The sequence below is a fragment of the Zonotrichia albicollis genome, chromosome 31 (assembly GCF_047830755.1).
Source record: "Zonotrichia albicollis isolate bZonAlb1 chromosome 31, bZonAlb1.hap1, whole genome shotgun sequence".
NCBI classification, from domain to species: domain Eukaryota; kingdom Metazoa; phylum Chordata; class Aves; order Passeriformes; family Passerellidae; genus Zonotrichia; species Zonotrichia albicollis.
In genome coordinates, this window is record NC_133849.1 from 4,452,733 (window position 1) to 4,475,695 (window position 22,963).

Below are 22,963 nucleotides of genomic sequence, written 5' to 3' on the forward strand. Positions count from 1 at the left end.
GACTACTGGTGCTGGGGTGGATGTTCAAAGGAAAGGTTCCCACCCCCCACCACACCACTGACGCTACATGGAGTAAACGGATTGCTCTTATCCCACAGTGTGCCCGTATTGGAAACCTGAATTGCCCTGGGATTTTGGAGATAATTACAAACTGGCTGAAAGGTGAGAACTTTGGTCTTACTGATGAAGAGGTACAAGAACCAGTGACACGTGCTGAAGAGGCTCCTCCCTATAACCAACTGTCCCCATAGGAAACGCGCTACGCTCTTTTCACTGACGGTTCCTGTCACATCGTAGGGATGGACCAGAAGTGGAAAGCAGCCGTATGGAGCCCCACACGACAGGTGGCAGAGGCTGCTGAAGGAGAAGGTGGATCAAGCCAACTTACAGAATTCAAAGCTGTTCAGCTGGCCCTGGATATTGCTAAGGGAGAGAAATGGCCAAAGCTCTACCTCTGCACTGATTCATGGATGGTAGCCAATGCTCTGTGGGGATGGCTGGAGAGGTGGAAAAAGGCCAACTGGTAGCGTAGGTGTCATGGTTTGATGCTGGCACAATGCCAGTGCCCCCATGAAAAGAAGTGCTCCCTGGTGTCTGCTGTGAGATGTGACCAGCAATAAGCAAAGCAGGCCCCCACTTAGAAATAAAGAAAATAAACCTTTATTAACTAAACTTCAACTCTACGTAACAAGAAACACACAGGGAAAATGAAAACTTTACAAAAACATTTCCTCCCCCCGCCACCAAATTTCCAATACATCTATTCCCGAAATCACCAACTCTCGGTCCATCACCACCCTTTAGGTAATCAATTCTCAGTTCATCAAGAGGGGAGGAGTCCTTCTTGTGCCATAGGCTTCCCCAGGAAACACCGCTGAAACCTCGTGTGTTTCCAAGTCACTCGTGGCACCGCCTGGAGAACATCTGCCATTGTGACATCTTCCTTCCCTGTCCAGTGCTCTCACCACTGCACATGGACAGAGCTGCTTCTAGGGCTGTCCTTTTAAGGATGCTTTGTCCCGTTCCAAAAAGAGCACAGTCTCACTTTTGGGACACCTGTGCCCCCCAAACTTCACCCCCTGGGGCCAAGGGGTACCAACACTGAACCCTCTTGGCTCTGAGCCATTGTCTCCCCCTGGATGCAGTCTCTGTGTCACAGGAAACATGGTTCTGTCCATGGCCATACAGGAAAAGTCCAGCTAAGGCCACTCCATCATCTCTTTCCACCTAAGATTCTTCTCTACTCTCCTGACATCTTTCACTTGCCCAGACCTTCACACTTGCACATTTCCTTCTTCCATTTCATCTCTTATCTCTCTTCTAGGAAAGGTTAATGTTCTGCAAAGTTTTCCTTGTCCGAAAAAGGGTTAAAAGCTCGGGCTCTGCCCACCCAAAGCTCCCACAGCTGCCGGACCCCTTCTCGCTGCGTCCCGCCGCCCTTCTCCGCCAGCCGGGCTGTGCTGCCAGCACAGGATATCAAATTTCATGGTGGCACAGGCGCTCTGTCTCTCTCTGTCTCCTGGGGGGGAAGGTGTGGCTGCCCGATGCCTCTCGGGGCTCTTCCACCCTTCCATCCTCGGGCCAGGCCTACCTCACCCAGCCCCAAACCAGCCAGGAGCTGGGCAGGGGAGGCCCGACCTGCTTCCCTCACTGGAACCCAAGAGAGCTTCCCCTGGGAGTGCTCTGATTTTTAACCCCTGTGTTCTCAGAGGCGTATCCAATGTCCCCAGCGGCCAAAAAAACCAGGTGCCAGTATTCAAATGTCAGCACCTACTGGCCTGACCACTTCATATCCCAGAAAACTAACTTCCTCTCAAACCACAACATCTATATAATCTCAGTCCAGTTTATCCCAGTCTGTAGGAACCTAGTCCATTTGATCCCAATCCATATTTGATCCCAGTCCATATTTGATCCCTGTTCCATAGCTTATCCTAGTCCACATTTGATCCCAGTCCATAAAATCTGTCATATTTGATCCAGGCCATATTTGATCCCAGTCCAAAGTTGATCCCAGTCCACAGTTGATCCGAGTCCTGATTTGATCCCAGTCCAGTTTGTCCCAGTCCATAGCTGATTTTAGTCCATATTTGATCCCAGTCCATTTTTTATCCCAATTCATATTTGATCCCAGCCCGTATTTGATCTCAGTCTATATAAGCTCAGTCCAGTTTATCTCACACTGTAGGATTCCAATCAATAGTTGATCCCAGTCCATATTTGATCCCAGTCCCTGTTTGATCCTAGTCCATATTTGATTCCAACCCCTATTTGATCCCAGTTCATGTTTGATGCCTGTCCGTGTTGCTCTGCACACATTCCAAAAGTCTTCAATTCCAGCTCCCATCCAGGAAAAGATGTTCCTGCCCTTGATGGGAAATGGAGCAAAATCCTACAGAGACATTTCCCTGCCAGCCTTCAGGACTTCAGCTCCTGGGACCTGGGAATAAAGAAAATAATTGGGAAAAAAAAAATAAATAATCAGGGGAGGGTCTGTGGGGACAGAGGGGTCATCTATATCAGGGCAGGGGTCAATTAAATCAGGGAAAGGGGAATTAAAACAGGGAAAGGTCAACTAAATCAGGGGAGGGGTCAATTAAATCAGGGAAAGGTCAACTAAATCAGGGGAGAGTCTTTGGTGGCAGGGGTCAATTAAATCAGGGGAGGGGTCAATTTATTCAGGGGAGGGTCTCTGGTGGTGCCTGGGTCAATTAAATCAGGGGAGGGTCTCTGGTGGTCCGTGAGTCCAGCGAGACACTGAGAGAGAAACAGAGCAGGCAAAGAGAGGCAGGAGAGAAAAGGGGACACAAAGACAATGAGCTGAGAAGGCGGCACTCTGCAAACAGAACTGCAACAGACTGAACATGAACGGGAGAGAAATCAGTAAGTCTCAGAGTTTTATTTGTTGTCAAATACATCCCACACACCCAGCCCCACACAATCTCCATCCCACCACTCTAATTGAGATCCCACGACTCTAAATCACTTCCCAACCTCATCTCAGCCTCATCTCATTTCAGGAGCCTCCACTGAAATAGAAAATGTAAACTCCCTCCCTTTAACTACTACTACTACTACTATTATTATTACTATTATTATTATAATAAACTCTAAAAATAATAAATACTTTTGAAATTAAGGAGCTCTCAGGCAAAGATATGGGAGTAGAAATAACAGCTTTTTATTAGGAAAAATCAAAAATAGAATGGCAGTAGTACAATTGAAAAAAAAACAGTGACAGTCAGAATCCTCTAGGAATCCAGTGAAACAGGTTCATCCTCTTGGAATACAGCGGGAAAAGCGCTGATCCATTGGGAATCCATTTCTTACCCCACAGAGAGAGGGCAAAGGCAGGGCCGTTGACTTTTTATAATATATCGCAATGGTGGAGTTGGGGTTTGGGTCAGGGGAGGAGTTCTTTACAACACAAGAAGGGTGAGATCAAATTCCCGCCTCTTAGCAACAGCAGCACTCCACACAGAATGCGTCCCCAAATACTAACTTCCCTCTAAAACAACTGAAAAATTATGCAATGTCTGATATATTCGATGAATTTCCTTCATTTAAACCAGTTTTGGGTGTTTTCAAAAGATGAAGGTGAAGCAGAGGAAAATTAAGGCCAAATGAAAAGGCAAAGCAGCCAGGTGTGTTCTCAACATGGATCACAGGGAATGTGAGTGACCAGGGCTGTGCCCAAAGTGCCTCCTCCAGGGGGGGATGGAGCTGGAGCAGCGCACAAAGCTCTGCCCGCACTCGGGGCACTCGCAGGGCTTCCCTTAGTGGTGCCTCCGTTGGTGTCGGGTCAAGTGAGAGCTGCTGGAGAAGCTCTTCCCACACTGGGGACACTCGTAGGGCCTCTCCCCTGTGTGGATGCGCCGGTGGGTGATGAGGGTGGAGTTGTCCTTGAATCCCTTCCCACAGTCGGGGCAGCGGAAGGGCCTCTCCTCTGTGTGAATCCAATAGTGCTGGAGGAGAATGAAGCTGGTCTTAAACCTCTTCCTGCATTTATCACATTCGTAGGGCCTCTCCCCGGTGTGGACGCGCCGGTGGTTGGTGAGATCAGAGTTCTGCTTGAATCCCTTCCCACAGTCGGGGCATTGGAACGGCTTCTCCTCTCTGTGACTTTGATAGTGCCGGAGGAGATGGGAGCTGGTCTTAAACCTCTTCCCACACTTGGAACACTCGTAGGGCCTCTCCCCAGTTTGGGTCCTCTGGTGCCTGATCAGGTTGGATTTCCACCTGAAGCTCTTCCCACACTCCACACACGTGTGGAGCTTCTCCCCATCATGGAGCTGCTCATGGAGCACCAGCTCCGAGCTCTGGCTCCGTCTCCGGCCGCCTTCCCGGCCCAGGCTGGCTCTTTCCCCCTCAGATCCCCGCTGGCTGCGTTTGCAGCCCCTCCTCGTGCGGCATCTCCGGGGCTTTTCCTCCCCGTTGGCTTCGTGCGCCGTGGAGCCGCTCAAAACGGCCTCTTCCACCAGGTTCTGCCGCGGGCATTTGTCCTCCTTGCTCTCCATGCTCAGCTCCTGCTCTGGGGGAGGAAGGACAAGGACAGGATGGGATTTGCCTCCGTGCCACAGGCAAGGGCAAGGAGATCCCCCAGGGCTGAGCTGCAGCCGGGGCCGTGCTGGGCTGGGAGATGGAGCAGCACAGAGGGGAAAGGGGCACTCATCACCAGCTCGGGGCTGTGCACAAATCACAAACAGGACTGGACTGCTAGGAATGCGTCCTGAGCTGTGTGATTTTCCAACATCTGTCTCATTACTTGGTTATGACAATGGGAAGATTCCAGTAGCTCACTTCACAGGTAGCAGACAAAGAAGTTCATGTTAAAACTTACTTTAAAAGGTTTTTGACCAATCACACAAAGCAAAAGCATATTGACAGTAGTTCTATCCAAGCACTATAAGCACATTGATGGTTAAAACAATGCTTGCTCATTTCAAGTACAATACCTGCTTGTAAGCCCTAAAACACAATGCACAGAGCTCCCCTATTAAGCTTGGAACTTCTTAATATCTTGCTAAATATACTTTTCCGCAGGTTAGGGAGTTATTCTAGAAAAGTGCTAATGCACAGACCATTGTTCTATTTCTCCCTACTTTCTATTTCTTTCCTACTTATATAATTTTTCTGCTGACCAATCTATTGGCTGCTGCAAAGCTCAAATCAGCTCTACTGTCTCTGAGGCTTGTCTTTTGCAGCTTTCCCAAAACCCTCTGCTTTTAAGCATTCCAGGGACACTGACTTCCTCCTCACCTGCCTCATTGTCCTGGGGCATCTTCCTCTTCCTCGCAGCCTCCCAGGAGTTGGCAATGGGAAATCCTGGTTTGGGGAAAACAAGGGATGAGCACAGTGAGTTTGAAAGTGCCTCTGCCCAAGTCCATCTCTACAAGCCAGTGGCCATCAGGGCTCCAGAAAAACCTCCCAAACACCAAAATTCAGCCCTGAAAAAGCCTCCCAGGAGTTCCCCGTCCCTGGTCTCTCCCCTCTGGTGTTCAGAGGTTCTCCCCTGTCCCAGCTGTTGGGCTCATGCTTGGATTGGGGGTCCCCCTTCTCCTCGGTGCCCGCCCTGCCCAGGCTGCTGGCAGTCCCAGCAATGCCAAAAGCTCCCCCCGCTTCACTCTCCCCATTTCGGGATGCCGGGGCTCTTTGGGCTCCCTTCTCCCCTCATTCTCTGCTCGGGACTGCAGTGGCTCCAAGGAGTCCCCCCTGCCCCTCTCCAGGCTCTTGAGGCTCCCGCCAATGGCGGCGCTCCCCCCTCTCTGGGCTCCCCACTTTGGGCTCCTGGGGGACTCAGGGCTCTGCTCCTCCAGGCTGCCTCTGCCGGCAGCCGCCACCGCCACCCCCCGATGTCCCCCCAAGGGGCCTTTTCCGCTCAGCCTTGGACTCCTTCATTCTCCAAACATCCCCAAAAACCCCAACCCAGGGACCCCCCAGGATATCCGGGCCGAGCTCCCCCTCCCCGCTCACCGGTGCGATGGGGGAGCGATGATCCCACAGGTGGGGGCTGCGAATTCAGGCAGGGATCGACGGCGTGGTTCCCTCAGCTCAGCCTCGATCTGCCTTTGTCCCTCCTCTTCCTCCCACTCATCCCCTTCCATCCCCCATCCTCCTCCCTCTCTGTGTTATCCTCACTTCCTTTTCCTCTTCCATCCCTCCCCTTCCATCCCTTCTCCTCCCTAACCCCACCTCCTCCTCCCCCTTTGTAATGAGTTAATGTCTTAGTTTGTTCATCAAGTTGCTAAAGACTATGAAAAGGGGAAAAGCCAATAATAGAAAAATTGCAAAGAAAGATGTAACAAGCTAGTATGTTGCAAGATGAATATAACGGGCTAATATACTGCAAAATAAATGTCATAAGGCTTAAACTGCAAAATCTTAGAAGCTATTATGTTGAAATGCTAAGTAAGCAATGTGTAACTATATGTACCTATGTGCCTATTGTTTGCCGAGGAGTAAGGGGCGAGGCCGTTGACACGGATAGCGGGCCTGCTATGATTGATAGCACAATATTTGCTTATCTGCCCAGTAAGCTTAAAGTTCCAGGAACCAGACCAACCATACCAACTAAGGAAAGGTTGACCGTGGGGCAAGAAGAAGAAGACTACCGGCCTTAATCCTCAGACCACCGGGAGGCAGACTACGACCACCTAGCAACAGGAGGAGAATGCACAGAGTACTACCCTGAAAGACACGCCAACCCGGAAGCAGGACTGTATAGAAACCCCACGAAATACCTGAAGCGGGTGGCGGTTGGCAGAGCGGAGACGCCCCTGTCGCCCAGCGCTGATTTGCTTTTTGCCTTGCTTGCTGTAATCAATAAAAATTGTTAATCTGATTATACTCACTCGGCAGATTGACCACTCCAATTTATAACACCCTTCATCCCTGCCCTTCCCTCCCTCCTCCTCCTCCCCCAGCAGCAGCCACACCCTCGCTGCCCCGTTCCCGCAGCCCTCGCAGCCGCGGCAGGAGCGGGGATGGAGCCGGGACAGGTCGGGATGGGCAGCGCAGGGCTCTCGGCTGCTCCAGCCGCTGCAGGCGGGGGGAACCCGGCCCGGGCCAAAGGGGAGGCAAACTGGGCAAACTGGGGGCTGCACATCCAAACTGGGCCTTCCTGGGGACCGTGCCTGGGCACTGCCAGCCCTTGGGGCTCCTCTCGGCACATCCGCCAGGGGGAGCGCACACAGGGCTGGGGGATCCCAGCAGTGGCAGCACTGCCAGGGACTGGGCTAGACTGGGATCGTACTGGGAGTGACTGGGACTGTACTGGGCTTCTACAGATATCATACTGGGATCGTACTGGGAGTGACTGGGAGTGCACTGGGCTTGTACTGACATCATACTGGGATCATACTGCCATGCCAGGGCAGACTGTGATCGCACTGATGGACACTGGGATCATACTGGGAGTGAGCAGGAGCCTGCAGGAGGCAACTGAGACCATGTTAGGGGCAAATGGGATATACTGGGAGTGACTGGGATTATGCTGAGGATGACTGGGAGCAGCTGTGAGTAACTGGGATCATGGTGGGAGCAACTGGGAAGAACAGGGAGTGACTGCGTGCATGCTGGCGGTGATTGGAAACTGCTGGGCTTGTACTGGGATGAACTGGGATCATACTGGTGGTGACTGGCAGTGAGTGCCACTACTCTGAGGCTGACTGGGAGTGCTTGGGAGCAAATGGCATCATACTGGAAGGAACTGGAAAGATGGTGGAGGGAACTGGGGTACCCTGGGAGATACTGGGAGTGACTGGAAGGAAAGTGAGGGTGAAAGAGAGCAACTGGAACCATGTGGAGCACAACTGGTTTATTCTGGCAGAGACTGGGAGCACACTGGGCTCATATTTGGGTCAAACTGGGACTGACTGGACTAATACTGGGAGGAACTGAGTGTCACAGTGAGCACTCCCTGCACATCATCCCCCATACTGGGCCTGACTGGGAGTGACTGGGAGCAAATGGCATCATACTGGGACTCACTGAGTTGACTGAGGAAGCAACTGGAACCATGCTGGCGGCAGCTGGGACCAAACTGGGAGAGACTGGAAGTAAGTGGCATTATACTTGTAAAAAAAGCATGTTTTCTGATTGGGTTATCCCAAATATTAAAATGAATATTATATGTCTTGTGTTAGAAAGTACTGCTGTATTAATTCTCTTAAGTAGTGACTTGATTATGGTTTTAGGTTATTAAAAAATGTTAAAATACAAACTATGCTTGGTAAGAGGCTTTTTTTAAAGAAAGGACTTGCAGCGAGATAGCAGCCACAGGATACCTAAGTCTTTCAGAGAAAAAGAATTTAATGCCCTCTTATCAGAAGAAATGAACTTCTTCCTGCCTCGAAGGCGCTGTTGGGATTCAGAGGCAGAAGCTGGCACTGACCAGACAGAATCCTATGTTTGAATGGAATTTATGCATCATATATGAAGTCTATGAATATGCAACAGGCTATTGTTTCTAAGGATTAATCCTGTGTTAACAGGTGTCCTTTTTCGGGCTCCTGCTGCCCAGAAAAAGGTACCCAGACGTCTGTAACTCTTTGTGTTTGTTGTCTCATATTGTCCTAATTGGATTTGTCGCAATTGTCATTACTCTAATATTATTACTATTTTTATAATCATTTTATTACTATAAAACTTTTAAAATTTTAAAAGCAAGTGATTGGCGTTTTTCACAATTTGGTAGCAGAGGATGGTTACTAACACCTCGCTGCCGGTGCTTTAGGAGAGTCAGAGTGGGGAAGGCGCGCCCTGCCCCGTTGGCAGCCTCGCTCTGTTTCCCCTGGGGCGACCGACAGACGCAGGTTATGGTGGACAAAAGAAAACAATAAAACAAAGAGAAGGGAAAAGGCTCCCTACAACTGTGGTAATTGCCCCCCTAAGAGTAGTAATGTGCACGAAGAACCCGGGAAGGAAAAGGGATTGGTAAGTATTTCCCAGGGAGGCAGGTACAGGGGGATGAATGTGTGTGAATGAGACAAGGGCTGGTTGTCCCAGACCTGCCAAGTGAGTGCTGGCGTCTCCCATGCTGCGTTTCCAACTTTCCTCGAGGCAAGCAGCCAGTAAAGAGACACAGCGAGTGAGAAGAGGAGTGAGAGAATCCCCCGGGGTAACTGGGACTGGGTCTCAGAGAGGGGCTGGACCCCTTGGAGCAAGAGAGGAGAGGAGTTTCCGAGCCCAATCCACTAGGAAACGGGACAAAAGGGGCCCCTAAAAACCTGCTGGATTGAGGGAAAAGAGTGCCCAAGAGCATCCAGAATTAAAACCAGCTGGGTCGAGGGACTAACATTCTAAGAGCATTCAGGGTTGAGCAAAATTCTGCCAGATTGAGGATATCCTCAAGAGTATCTGGGATTGGAGCGCACAGCTGGGTTGAGGGATAAAAAAATGCCAAAGTGTTGGGGAACATGAAACAGGAAAGCCTTATAAATATGATTGTCTGCAAAAGATTTTGACAATATAGAAACTCTAAGCGAGACTAAATGAAAGCAAGCTCTGAGATATCGTAGTTTCTGAACAACTGGAAAACAACGGTATGGCTGGCTGAAGGTAATCCCCTTTTGATGAAACAATACCCTCTGCTTGCAGACAGGTCCAAGGGTCAGAGCAGACCCTACTAGCTCAGCAGAAGGGGTCCAAAGAGGAGTTTTAAGGGTTTAAAATGTAACACATTATGGTAATGTCATGATTCTTATAGGCAGTGTGTAAATGCTATAGGATTTCTATCTTGTACTAGATTGGTTAGTGAGAAATAGAATATTCAACACACAAGATTTATTGTACTGTAAAGGGAACCTCGCCCTCCTACACTTTTACTCTCTTACCCTCTCATCCTCTCTACCCCTCTCTTCTCTCGGGCCTGCTCCGAGCTGTGCCTGGCAGCTCCAAGCAGGGCCCTGCACCCAGGCCCTTTGCAATAAACCGCAAGTTCCACGCCCTGGCTGCAGAGCTCTCTCGTCTCCGTCCATCCTGACCGTCCTACCCCCCGACACTCCTACACCCAAGAGCATCTGGGGTTGGACAACACAGCTGGGTTGAGGGATATCCAAGAGCACCAGGACTGGCCAGAAACACCTAAACTTGTAATAGGTGATGTGAAAGTAAAGGGTACCTTATTGTTGTCTTGTTGTGTGTGAGAGTGAGTCACACACAAAATCAGCCTCAGCTTCCCGGGCGGGTGGGAAGGGGGGCTGTGGAAAGAGGAGTGTGTGACCCACAAATAAGCCACTGTTCTCCTGGCGTGTGGGGGCTGTGGCATAAGGTACAGGTGACCTGCAAACGGGCCATTGTCCCCAGGGCCTGTGAGGGGGCCGTGGCTAAAGAGTGTGAGTGACACACAAATCAGCCTCACAGGGGAACGGCACCGGAGGCAGCAGAGTCAGGGCCCTCCCAGGAGGCCCGGAGATACTGAGACCCAGAGGCCACCCCAAGGCCAGGGGGGGCCACAGGGACCTGCGATTCTCTGTCAACAGGGATCCACTCTGTGTCCTGAGGGCGGGAAAGAATGTGTGGAAGGGAATGGGAAATAAAAGTGAGTGAATGTAGATGAATGAAAGTATAGGTAATGTATATTCTGTATTTTAACCTTCACTATATCTCCTTGGAGGGAGGTGTATTGTACTGAAAGTAGTGTGAGAAAAAAGTTTTTTATTTTTCTGTGTGCAGTTGAAAGAAAAGTGGTATTTAGGTTGTTAGTGAATGTGAAAAACAGAGGCAGAAGATGAATAGATAAGATCTTGAAAAATGAGACAGAAAACCAGTAAGTTGGGTACAGGGAAAAAAAAGAAAAAAACGAGTCCTTTGGGAGTTATGTTAGCTAACAGAGATACAAATCCTTGCAAAAGGAGAAAATACAGGGTATGTAGTGGTTGATGGGAAAAACATGCAAACTATGGAAAAAGGGAAATTAACCTTAAACTAGTAAGCACAAACTTGTGAATTATATACTTTAAAAAGAACACTAGAATATTTAACACAAAATGAAGGAACTATATATACTGATTCAAGGTATGCCTTTAGAGTGGTACATACAATCAAAAAATTTGGAAATGACAAAGATTACTTCATTCAAGAAGTAAAGGATTAGCACATGAGGAACTTATTTTAGAGGTTTTAGAGGTATTAAAATTACTTAAAAGAGATAGCTATAGTACATATTAAGGAACCCCAAAAGAGAAAGACCCCAGAAATAAGAGGAAATAATTTGGCAGATCACGAAGCTACTGAAAGAATTATGTTAATTTTAACTCCAAACGAGAAAAAACTGGAAATTCCAAAGTTTAGGGAAGCCGAGAAAAAAGAATTAAACAAGATAGGAAGTGAACAAGATAAATCGGGGAAATGGAAACTTCTTGATGGAAGACAATTACCTAATAAAATGTGCTTACTAGGAAAATATAAGACGATATGCATCAGAATACCCACTAGGGTACTCAAGCTTTGTGTGATCATTTTTTAAGGAATGATGGGTGAACTCGGATTTTTGGAGTAGCCAAGCAAGTAACTAAAAGGTGCTTAATTTGCCAAAGGATAAATAAAAGGTGATGAGAAAAACAACATTAGGAGGTCCTGAGTTAGCTCATTGACCATTTCAAAATATCCAAGCAGAAGTACAGATTTCATAGGCTCTGGATTTATTTGTAAAAAACACCCATTTACCTAGAAGAGAATATGCAACATGTTAGACAGAGAATTTTAGAAGAATAAAGATCTTTAAAAGTATGAGAAACCTCTGAGAAAAAAAAAAGGGGAAATGAAAGGGAAGGGAACAAGAGGAAAAATCAGAAAGAGAGTGGGATCCTCTGCAGGTCTTGCCCCCTCCGTTCGTGGCCCAGGCGCCTGTCCCGGGTCCCGGCTCGCTGCCCGCCTCAGCTCCGCCTGCCCCGCTTTCCATCCCAGGTGCGGCCTCACTGCCCAGGGCAGCTCCACCTGCCCCGGCGCTGTCGCTCAATTTGTGTGCCCTGCTCCCACTGCCTGGCCCGCGGCCGCTCTGCCGCCCATGCTGGGCAAGATGGGGGTTGCTCTGTCCTGCCGCCTGCTCCGAGCTCACCGCGCCCACCACACCCAGGGGGGGTCCCAGCCATCCCATCCCCGCCTGCCCTGCCCGTGCCACCTGCGCTGGGCACCGCCGCTGCTGCCGGGCTCTCCCACCTGCCTTTGCTCTGCCGGGAGCTGCTGGATCAGCCGCCATCAGCCATCTGGGGGCTGCCCACGCTCCGCCTCGGCCTCCACGGGAAGATCCCCCTCTGCCGATTCCGGCAGCAGACCCTGCCCACACTCCCACCGAGCCTCGGCGGGATATCCTCCCCTGACCCCGTCCTGCTCTGAGTTACGTCCCCTTGGTAACCACAGCTCCAGCTGTTCAGGGAAACTCTCTCTCTACAGGGAGCACCTTATTGAAACACTAGGAGCTCAGTTAAAAGGCAGGCCTCTCCAAATTCTTTCCCAAAACACGGGACAAAGGCTATACAAGGTGTCGTGGGGTGACAGCCTTTATCCCAATATCGTGTGTTGTGTCTGGCAGCTGTGCCTTTTCTCTTCCCCCCTCCCCCCCCCGGCCGTCTTGCTGTGGCGGGGCGGGGAAGAGAGGAGGGAGTGTGTGACCAGGCACTTTCGCTTTTGGCTTTTTGCTGCTTGGCTTGGCTAGCCCCCTGCTTGCTTGCTTTCATCTTTTTGCGCTGGTTTTTTTTCCCTTTTCTTTTGTTCTCTCTCTCTTACCCTCCCCTGAAGATACTAGACCGGCTCCGGACCTGACCTGAGAGGTCCAGGACACCCGGAGCTCATGAGAGAATCTCAGCGCCCTTCACAACACAGTCTGCTCTCTTTTCTTTTCTTGTGTTGGGGAGTGTTCTTTTGTTACTTGTAAATAAATACGTTTTGTTTTCCACTTTGCTCCTCCGAGAAATTCCTTCCCGAACCCGGTGTTGGGGGAGGGGTGGTTGGAGGTTTGTTTTGTTTTTGGGGGCTCCCTTTTGGAGATTTCCCCTAATTTGTCCTAAACCAGGACACTATATTTTTTTGGTGCATTGGCCGGGAAACGGAGGCCAAAAACAGTGGGAAAAAAAAACTATAACAATAATATTTTGGTTTTGGTTGTTTTGTGGGCATATTGATGATTCATAATGTCATTTGGAGTGGAAGCTTGCTGGTTTTTCTGGTCCCTAGGGGTTTTTGAAGTTTTAATACCTTTGTGGTCCCTAGAGTTATTTCCTTACCCAAAAATAGCTCTGGTGTTGTCCCTAATAAGTAGCTTTTGTAAGCGGGGGGCACTAACCAGAGTAGTCATTGTGCTGGCCTTATGTGTGATGATGTGTCGGATAAAAATGCTGGACTTTATTTCAGGAATGTATGGATTGTTGTTATGGCTGTGTACTCAGTTTGTTTGGGGAGAAGAAGGGGAAGGGGCTTTTCAGCCTTTGTCTTCCTTCTTCTCCTCCAAATTGTTGACATCTCAATTAGAAAATACTGAATTTCCCCTGAGTTTGAAAGAAACCATCTTTCTGGCATTTAATTTATTAAGCCTTTTCTATACTGTCTGGAGTGTATATAAAATGAAAGCTGAGATTTCTAGAGGGGTTAGAGAGACTCCTGATTCAGGAGTAAAACAAAGCAGGAAAAATCTTGACTGGAGTGGGAAATGGGAGGATATGGGCCAGACTTTAAAGGAATTTTCTGATCCTATAGACTGGGACTTTCCATCTGATCAAATTCAGAATCCAGTCGAGGTGGCAAAGTATTTGAGGGAGAAGTGCCATGATAATACTAAGGAAGAAAGGATTACTGCAGTGAGCTGGGCCTTGGCGTTTGTTTACCGTACTCTGCTAGATACTGTGGAGCAGCAGATACCAGAAAGGGAACAGGGAGATAAGTTAGTTACTATCCCAGTGACCCAGGCTGCAGCTAACATCCCAGGCTCCAGGCTAGCAGCTGAATCAGACAATAGGCCCCAAACCATGGCTGTTGCAGCTAATACAAGAGGTGGAAAGTGTAAAGGCAAGACCAATCGAAAGGTGGAGGATGATGAGGATGATGCAGGAGAAGGACCCTCACCAAAATCAGAGGCCACATCAAGGGGCACAGAATCTGGAGCTAATATTGACTCCTTTTCTCTGAAGGACCTCAGAGGCCTAAGAAAGGATTACAGACGACAACCTGACGAATCTATAACTAGTTGGTTAGTCTGCCTTTGGGATGCTGCAGGGGAGGTTACGATTTTGGATGGTACTGAAGCGAGGCATTTGGGATCCCTGTCACATGATCCTGCCATCGATCAAGGTATGATGAGGGGGGCTAACCCTCACAGCCTCTGGAAACGGGTCCTAAGAAGCGTAGCAGAACAATACCTGTGTACAGATGATCTCTATATGCAGCAGACATGGTGGAAGACCATAGAACAGGGGATCCAACGCCTGAGAGAGATGGTGGTGGCAGAGCTCATTTTCTCAGATGACACAACAACTAGGAATCCGGACCTGGCACCATGCACTCCTGTAATGTGGAGGAAACTTGTGCGACTTGGGCCACCTGAATATGCTTCTGCCCTAGCAATAATGAAGCGGGATGATACATATGAGACTGTGCTCGATATGGCAAAGAAGCTTCGAGCGTATGCAGATGCTGTGCATGGCCCAACTCATGCCAGAATTGCAGCAGTGGAAACCCGACTGCAGAAACTAGAGGACAAAATAGAGGAGAATCACAAGAAACTCCGGGAGGAGATTAAGGAGGACCTTATTCAAATCTCAGCTGTACAAATTAGAGGCCCTGGTGTCCAATGCCGGCGCTCCTTTGATGGGGAGAGAAGGTACATCCCACGGGCTGAGTTATGGGTTTTTCTGCATGAGTCTGGAGAAGACATGAGGAGATGGGATGGAAAACCCACCGCTGCTTTGGCACAACGGGTGCGTGATTTGAAGAAAAGAGAAAGTATAACCAAAAAGATAGCAGCTCCGGTCGCTCGTAGCCGAGATGTTAAGTATGATGATGACGATGACATGTCCGATCTCCTTGAAGGAACTTCTAAGGCATATGCCCAAGGAAAGAAGGACAATCTGGCTTAGAGGAGCCCTGCTTCAAGCCAGGAAGAGGCACGGGAGAACCGGGTTTTTTGGAAGGTGTGGATCAGATGGCCTGGCACATCAGAGCCACGAGACTATGAAGCATTGGTTGACACTGGATCACAGTGTACCTTAATGCCATCGGAACATGTGGGGACAGAACCTGTTTCCATTGCTGGAGTGACGGGGGGATCACAACAGTTGACGTTGTTGGAAGCTGAGGTGAGCTTGACTGGGAAGGAGTGGCAGGAACATCCGATTGTGACTGGTCCAGAGGCTCCGTGTATTTTGGGCATAGACTTCCTCCGGAATGGCTATTACAAAGATCCTAAGGGATTCAGGTGGGCTTTTGGAATAGCTGCAGTGGAGATAGAGGGTATTAAACAATTGAATACCTTGTCTGGACTATCAGAGAACCCATCTGCAGTAGGACTTTTGAAGGTAGAGGAGCAGCGAGTGCCAATTGCCACCTCAACAGTGCACCGCAGGCAGTACCGGACGAATCGAGATGCTGTGATCCCCATCCACAAGATGATCCGAGAGCTGGAGAGCCAAGGGGTGGTCAGTAAAACCCACTCACCCCTTAACAGCCCTATCTGGCCCGTGTGAAAATCTGACGGAGAATGGAGATTGACTGTGGACTATTGTGCCTTGAATGAAGTGACTCCACCACTGAGTGTGGCTGTACCAGACATACTGGAACTGCAGTACGAGCTGGAGTCCAAGGCAGCAAAGTGGTACGCGACCACTGATATAGCTAACGCGTTTTTCTCCATCCCTCTGGCAGCAGAATGCAGGCCTCAGTTTGCTTTTACATGGAGGGGAGTGCAGTATACCTGGAACCGACTGCCCCAGGGGTGGAAACACAGTCCTACCATCTGTCATGGACTGATCCAGGCTGCACTAGAAGAGGGTGAGGCTCCAGAACATTTACAATATATTGATGATATCATTGTTTGGGGGAACACGGCAATAGAAGTGTTCGAGAAAGGAGAGAAGATAATTCATATTCTCCTGGAAGCCGGATTTGCCATTAAGAAGAGCAAAGTCAAGGGACCTGCCCAAGAAATTCAGTTCTTGGGGGTGAAGTGACAAGATGGATGGCGTCAGATTCCTGCGGATGTTATTAACAAAATCACTGCTATCTCCCCACCAACTGATAAGAAGGAAACACAAGCTTTCTTAGGTGCTATAGGTTTCTGGAGGATGCACATTCCTGAGTATAGTCAGATTGTGAGACCCCTTTATCTGGTTACCCGCAAGAAGAACGACTTCCATTGGGGCCCTGAGCAGCAGCAAGTTTTCGTCCAGATCAAGCAGGAGATCGCTCATGCTGTAGCCCTTGGTCCAGTCAGGACGGGACCAGATGTGAAGAACGTGGTCTACCCTGCAGCCGGGAGCCATGGTCTGTCCTGAAGCCTTTGGCAAAAGCTACCTGGCGAGACTCGAGGCTGACCATTGGGATTTTGGAGTCAGAGCTACAGGGGGTCTGAAGATAACTATACTCCAACAGAAAAGGAAATCTTGGCTGCCTATGAAGGAGTCCAAGCCGCCTCGGAGGTAATTGGTACAGAAGCACAACTCCTTCTGGCACCCCAACTACCGGTGCTGGGATGGATGTTCAGAGGAAAGGTTCCCTCTACCCACCATGCCACCAGTGCTACTTGGAGTAAGTGGATTGCCCTCATTACACAGCGCACTCGAATTGGGAAGTTAAATCGCCCTGGGATTCTGGAAATAATTACAAATTGGCCCGAAGGTGAAAGCTTTAGTGTCGCAGATGAGGAACAAGAGCCAGTGACCCGGGTTGAGGAAGCTCCGCCATACAATCAGTTGCCAGTAGAAGAAACACGTTACGCTCTATTCACTGATGGTTCTTGTGGCGTCATAGGGATGAAACGGAGGTGGAAAGCAGCTGTATGGAGTCCCACTCAACGGGTTGCAGAGGCTACTGAAGGAGAGGGTGAATCCAGTCAATTTGCTGAAATCAAAGCTATTCAACTGGCCCTAGGTATTGCAGAGAGAGAGAAGTGGCCAAGGCTCTATTTGTATACCGATTCTTGGATGGCAGCCAACGCTCTATGGGGATGGCTGAAGAGATGGAAAGAGGCCAACTGGCAGTGCAGAGGAAAACCAATTTGGGCTGCGGAAGAGTGGAAAGATATCGCTACTCGGTTAGAGAAGTTACCTGTGAAGGTTTGCCATGTAGATGCCCATGTCCCCAGAAGTAGAGCTAATGAAGAGAAGCAAAACAACCAGCAAGTACATCAGGCTGCAAAGATAGGGGAGTTGAAGATAGATCTCGACTGGGAGCATAAGGGAGAGTTATTCTTAGCACGATGGGCCCATGATGCCTCAGGCCACCAGGGTAGAGATGCCACTTATAAGTGGGCATGAGACCGAGGGGAGGATCTAACCATGGACAGTATCTCTCAGGTTATTCGTGACTGTGAGACGTGCGCTGCCATCAAGCAGGCCAAGCGACTGAAGCCCCTCTGGTATGGGGGGCGGTGGTCTAAGTACAAATACGGGGAGGCCTGGCAGATTGATTACATCACACTGCCTCAAACCCGCCAGGGCAAGCGCTATGTACTAACCATGGTAGAAGCCACCACAGGATGCTTGGAAACCTACCCTGTGTCTCATGCTACAGCCCGTAACACTATCTTGGGCCTTGAAAAGCAGGTCCTTTGGAGGCACGGTACTCCCGAGAGAATTGAGTCGGATAATGGAACTCATTTTAAAAACAATCTTATTAATACTTGGGCTAGGGAACATGGCATCGAGTGGGTATACCATATCCCCTATCATGCACCAGCTGCAGGGAAAGTGGACAGGTACAATGGATTGTTAAAAACCACCTTAAAAGCATTGGGTGGGGGGTCTTTAAAAAACTGGGAGCAGCATTTGGCAAAGGCTACCTGGTTAGTTAAAACTCGAGGTTCCACCAACCGAGCGGGTCCTGCCCAGTCTGAGCTCCTTAATATAGTAGATGGGGATAAAGTCCCAGTGGCCCATGTCAGAGGTTTGTTGGGAAAGACAGTATGGATCAACCCTGCCTCGAGCACAGACAAACCCATCCGTGGGATTGTCTTTGCTCAAGGACCAGGTTATACATGGTGGATAATGCAGAAAGATGGAACAACACAGTGTGTACCTCAGGGAGACCTGATTGTGGGATGAGACTCATATATGAATGTCATTGTTTGTTGAATGTGAGACAGAAGGAAAATATAAGTGTCAAAGGTCTGAGCAAGTAAGATGAGAGGAATGCATAAGTGTCAAAGGTGTGAGTAAGTGAAATGAAAGTATTTTATTGTACCTTCACGATATGGGACAAGGGGTGGAGTGTCGTGGGGTGACAGCCTTTATCCCAATATCGTGTGTTGTGTCTGGCAGCTGTGCCTTTTCTCTTTCCCCCCCCCCCTCCCCAGCCGTCTTGCTGTGGCGGGGCGGGGAAGAGAGGAGGGAGTGTGTGACCAGGCACTTTCGCTTTTGGCTTTTTGCTGCTTGGCTTGGCTAGCCCCTTGCATGCTTGCTTTCTGCTTTTTGTGCTGGTTTTTTTTCCCTTTTCTTTTGTTCTCTCTCTCTTACCCTCCCCTGAAGATACTGGACCAGCTCCGGACCTGACCTGAGAGTTTCAGGACACCCGGAGCTCATGAGAGAAGCTCAGCGCCCTTCACAACACAGTCTGGTCTCTTTTCTTTTCTTGTGTTGGGGAGTGTTCTTTTGTTACTTGTAAATAAATAGGTTTTGTTTTCCACTTAGCTCCTCCGAGAAATTCCTTCCTGAACCCGGTGTTGGGGGAGGGGTGGTTGGAGGTTTGTTTTGTTTTGGGGGGCTCCCTTTTGGAGATTTCCCCTAATTTGTCCTAAACCAGGACACAAGGTTAAAAAGTGAAAGAGTTAGATGAAGGGATTGCTCTATTTCCGTTCAGAGAGGTTCCCATGGGAAGGATGCGCTGCCCCGCCCCGCGGGAGCCACCAGCGCCCCTGCCGGCCGTGCCCGGAACTGCACCCAAGGGGAAAGCGCCGCAGCCCAAAGGCCGGGACTGGCTCCGGGCTCTGTCAACAGCTGTCAGTGCCGCAGCTGTTGCTGTTTGTTTGCTTTATTATACACACTAGTAAAGAACTGGTATTCCTATTCCCATATCTTTGCCTGAGAGCCCCTTCATTTCACTATTCTAAAAATTAAGAGGGAGGGGGTTTGCATTCTCCATTCCAAGAGAGGCTTTTTCTGCCTTCCCGAGCAGACACCTCTCTTGTAAAGCAAGACAAGCACCCACAGGCACTGAGGGGGCTGCAGGAGGGCACAAGAAGGCCCTGCAGCACTTGGGCACAAAGGCACAGCAGGTGAGTGCAAGAAGGGAGCAGCAAAAGGCCAAGCTGAAGGCAAAGGCCATGGTACAGCTCCTACAGCGCCTGAGGGATCAACCCCAGGGCCAAAGGGGGCCCCAGCACCCAGGGCATGGGCTCGGCCACAAGCACCTGGCACAGGCATTGCCCTCCTCGGCAGGGGAGAGCCCACCCAAACAGCCCCTGGCAAGGAACCAGGGCTCCAGCTGCAGGGCACAAGGACACTGCAAGCACAGACAGCAGCACCCTCAGCACCAGCAAGTCCACCCCTTGATGCACATGGATTGCCAGGGCTGTCACAGCTCCCATCACACCAGGGACCCTCCACACTGCAGCCCTTGAGAACATTCAGGGTGGGTGTGCATTGAGAGGAGGCATTTCCTGGTGGACACAGGGGCCTCTCAATCCACTCTGATTCTTAGACCTAAAGGGGAAAATAGTAAAGGAATGTTTTAATTTTTAAGAGAATGAGTGGGAAAGATGAGCAGGTATGATTTGTTCAACCTCTATTAGAAGCTGGGGGGAATAGGTTTGAAATAAATGCATTTGTTTTCCTTCCTCCTGTGCTTCTAATTAACTGGGAAGGAATTTGTGAGCTGGATTTTATTACTGTAAAAGGGGATACAGAGGCCAGTTCTGCTCTACCTTTGTGCCAAAATCTTACAAGGCCCATGCTGAAGTGAACCCAGAAGTGTGGGAAGCCCCAGGGAAAGAGGGGAAATTAGATATAGAGCCTATACAAATTACTTTAAAGCAACCAGGACAAGCAATACCCGGTTCCAAGAGAGGGAAGGAAGGGCTCACAGCCTGGTATTGAGTCCCTGTTAAAGGCAGGGCTTTTGGAACAAAGGATGTCTCCCTACAACACTCCCATCCTCCCAGTCAACAAACTGGATGGATGGACAGGGGGAGGAAACACAGAATTTTCAAGTGTTAAAATGGAGACTAACTGAGGCAGCTGGCCTGGCCCTTACAGACAGAGAAAAAGAATTTGAATTAGAGGTGGATGTTAAACAGAGTTTTGACAAAGGAATTCTTGTGCTAAAATGTTTAACCCAGTGGCCAGAGAGTGGCCTCATTTTCTGCAGAATTGTGCAGACAGGGCTTTCATGGGAATTGAGGCCTGAAAACTGATGACAACAGGAGGATCTCCTACAGTTCAAGTCTGGCATCAAGTTAAAGCTTTGACAACCAAAACAGCCTCTAAATGGATGAGCAGGCCTCGGTTATTACAGTATGAAACTTGTTCAATGGCACAGGAGGATTTAGAACTGAGGACAGGGCAAGGGTTCAACGCAGCCTCCTGTTTGAACAGCCTGGAGAGGGGCTGGCAAGGAACCCAGGACTGCACTCAAGGGACAGAGCTCCAGACCCAGGCTGGGACAGATTGATGATTGGACATTCCCTGGCCTGAGGGAGAAAATGTGTTTGTGGATGGTTCTGCAAGGGCAGCAGAAGGGAAAAGAGCTACAAGACAGGCTGTTATTAAGGAAGGGCAATCAGACACTGCGCAGGTCACCGCCCCATGCTCAGCTCAACCCGCGCAGCTGTGGGTGCTTGTGAGAGCCTGGCACTGAAATGCCCTGAGCAGGAAGGCTTCAATATCTTCTGCTGACACCATGGCACCTAACAGGGGGGCAAAAGCAATTCTCACTGCTTCAGCAACCACTGGAGCAGATATCAAGGCATATTCTCCCACAGCAAGCTGGGCTGGCACACAGCCTGCCCTGGCACTTTGCTGCTGCCAACACCCAGCCAGGACATCGGCTCCTGCCTAAGGAGTGCAAAGCAGCACCACTGGTGGCCAAGGGGCCCATGCCAAGTGTCCCTGAGGCCAGAAACAGCCGCCAGCACAGCTCAACACGGGGGGGGGGGGGGGGGGGGGACCCCTCAGCCTGGCCTCGAGGGCTCTGAAGCCCCGGAGATTTGCACTTCCCGCCTGCAGCAGGAAGATGGGAGGCCGCCCCTGAGCCTGCCCTGAAGGCAACGCAGCAGCAGCCAGGGCTCCACAGCGGGCCAAGCCCCTGCGCCTGCCCACAGATCCTCGCCTGGAATCCTCTGCAATCCTGGCCACCCTCCTCTGCCATCTCCAGCCACTGGGGCCAAGCCTTGCTGCCACTGCTGCAGCTTCAGCGCTGCCTGGGCCTGCACTGCCACAGCTGCTGGGGAACACCAGGGCACAATTCCACTCTGGGGCTCACTCACACCCACACTCTGGCCTGCCTGCCATTGCACTGCTGCAAAATGTACCGATTTTGGTTCTTTTAAATCTCATTTCTCTGCTCAGGCTTGCTTTTCTTTGCATTGTGGGGTATTTTTAAAGGTTTTTTTAAAGGGTGTTACACTGCTCAATGGAGATGAGTTTAACATCCCAACAGACTGAGAATAGCCCAAAAGACACCCACAGAGATAACAACCAGCAACAAAACATCAACATTGCCCAGCAGCAGGAAGAGAAGCTTCATTCCAGGCACCCTGCAGAGGAGCTTTAGAAATGCAAATGAACACTGCTGGGCAAAGTGTGGACAATGCACCTGGGTCTCTTGCCCGGGGCAGGAATTGGGCTGATTCCCTCTGCCCCTCACCCCAAGCTCTGCCTGCTGGCACTGATGGAATTTGCACAGCTCAAGGCAGAGCCCAGGGGGTGGATATCTGACCCTGGAACACAAATGGGTGAAGCTGCAAAGGGAAACAGCAAATGGACAATGTTGGGAAAACTTCACTATAAATAAATGGGGGGAATCATCCCTCTGCCCACTCCAGCATGTGCTGGCACTGTCTGTGTTATATAGGGTATATTAGAGCAGTGGGGGATTTTTACTACCAAATATTCAGGGAAATCAGTTGGGAATACAAGGATTTGATGATTTAGTTAGACAAAAGCAGTCAATTGATGCAGTCCTGGCTGGAGAAAGCGGCCAAAAATGGGGAAAAGATGAATGGCCAGCAGAACAAATCCTTCAACACCATGGACCAGGCCCTGGGAACCCGAACCAATTCGCATCAGGAGCCACAGAACCCATTTCTCATTTCAATGGCATCATTAGATTACAAGCTGCCCTTGCAATAATAACCAACCAGACAGCTCCAGCTCCTGACCTTCCTGCTGACAAACCCACTGAAATGAGGAACACAGCCCTTAACCATGGGATGGTATCAGATCATCTGTTAGCAGAAAAAAGAGGAGTTTGTGGAAAATTAAATGACTCAAACTACTGTTGGCAACTAGATGACAAAGGAAAAGTGGTGAAAAAAAAACCAACATGGGAAACAGAAAAGCAGCTCATATATTGGTCCAAACGTGGGAATGGGACACGGTTTTGTGGCTCCCTGGCAGATCATGGGTTAAACGAATGCTGTTTCTCCTCGGATGTGCTGCAGCAACTCTTATCTTTTCACCACGCTTCACACCTTGAGAGTGCAGCTCATTCAGCAGCTGAGCGAGGGGCCAGGGACTCGTAGATAAGGAAGTAAGGGGCGAATCACCAGCTGCAATAAAGGTTACTAATTAACATGGACTGCTGCTCACAGAAAGACCCGCTA

At 49.7% G+C, this 22,963-nt stretch overlaps 1 protein-coding gene and 2 pseudogenes across 1 annotated transcript in view; 2 read left to right on the forward strand and 1 right to left on the reverse strand.

Annotated features, from left to right (window-relative positions):
* LOC141725878 (uncharacterized) overlaps nt 1-22,963 on the forward strand; it is a 135,199-nt gene that overhangs the window by 27,378 nt on the left and 84,858 nt on the right. The gene's annotated exons all lie outside the window — the stretch shown is intronic.
* Nucleotides 1-22,963, forward strand: part of LOC141725820 (uncharacterized) — a 62,244-nt pseudogene that overhangs the window by 17,707 nt on the left and 21,574 nt on the right.
* LOC141725900 (uncharacterized) overlaps nt 1-22,963 on the reverse strand; it is a 215,890-nt pseudogene that overhangs the window by 6,009 nt on the left and 186,918 nt on the right.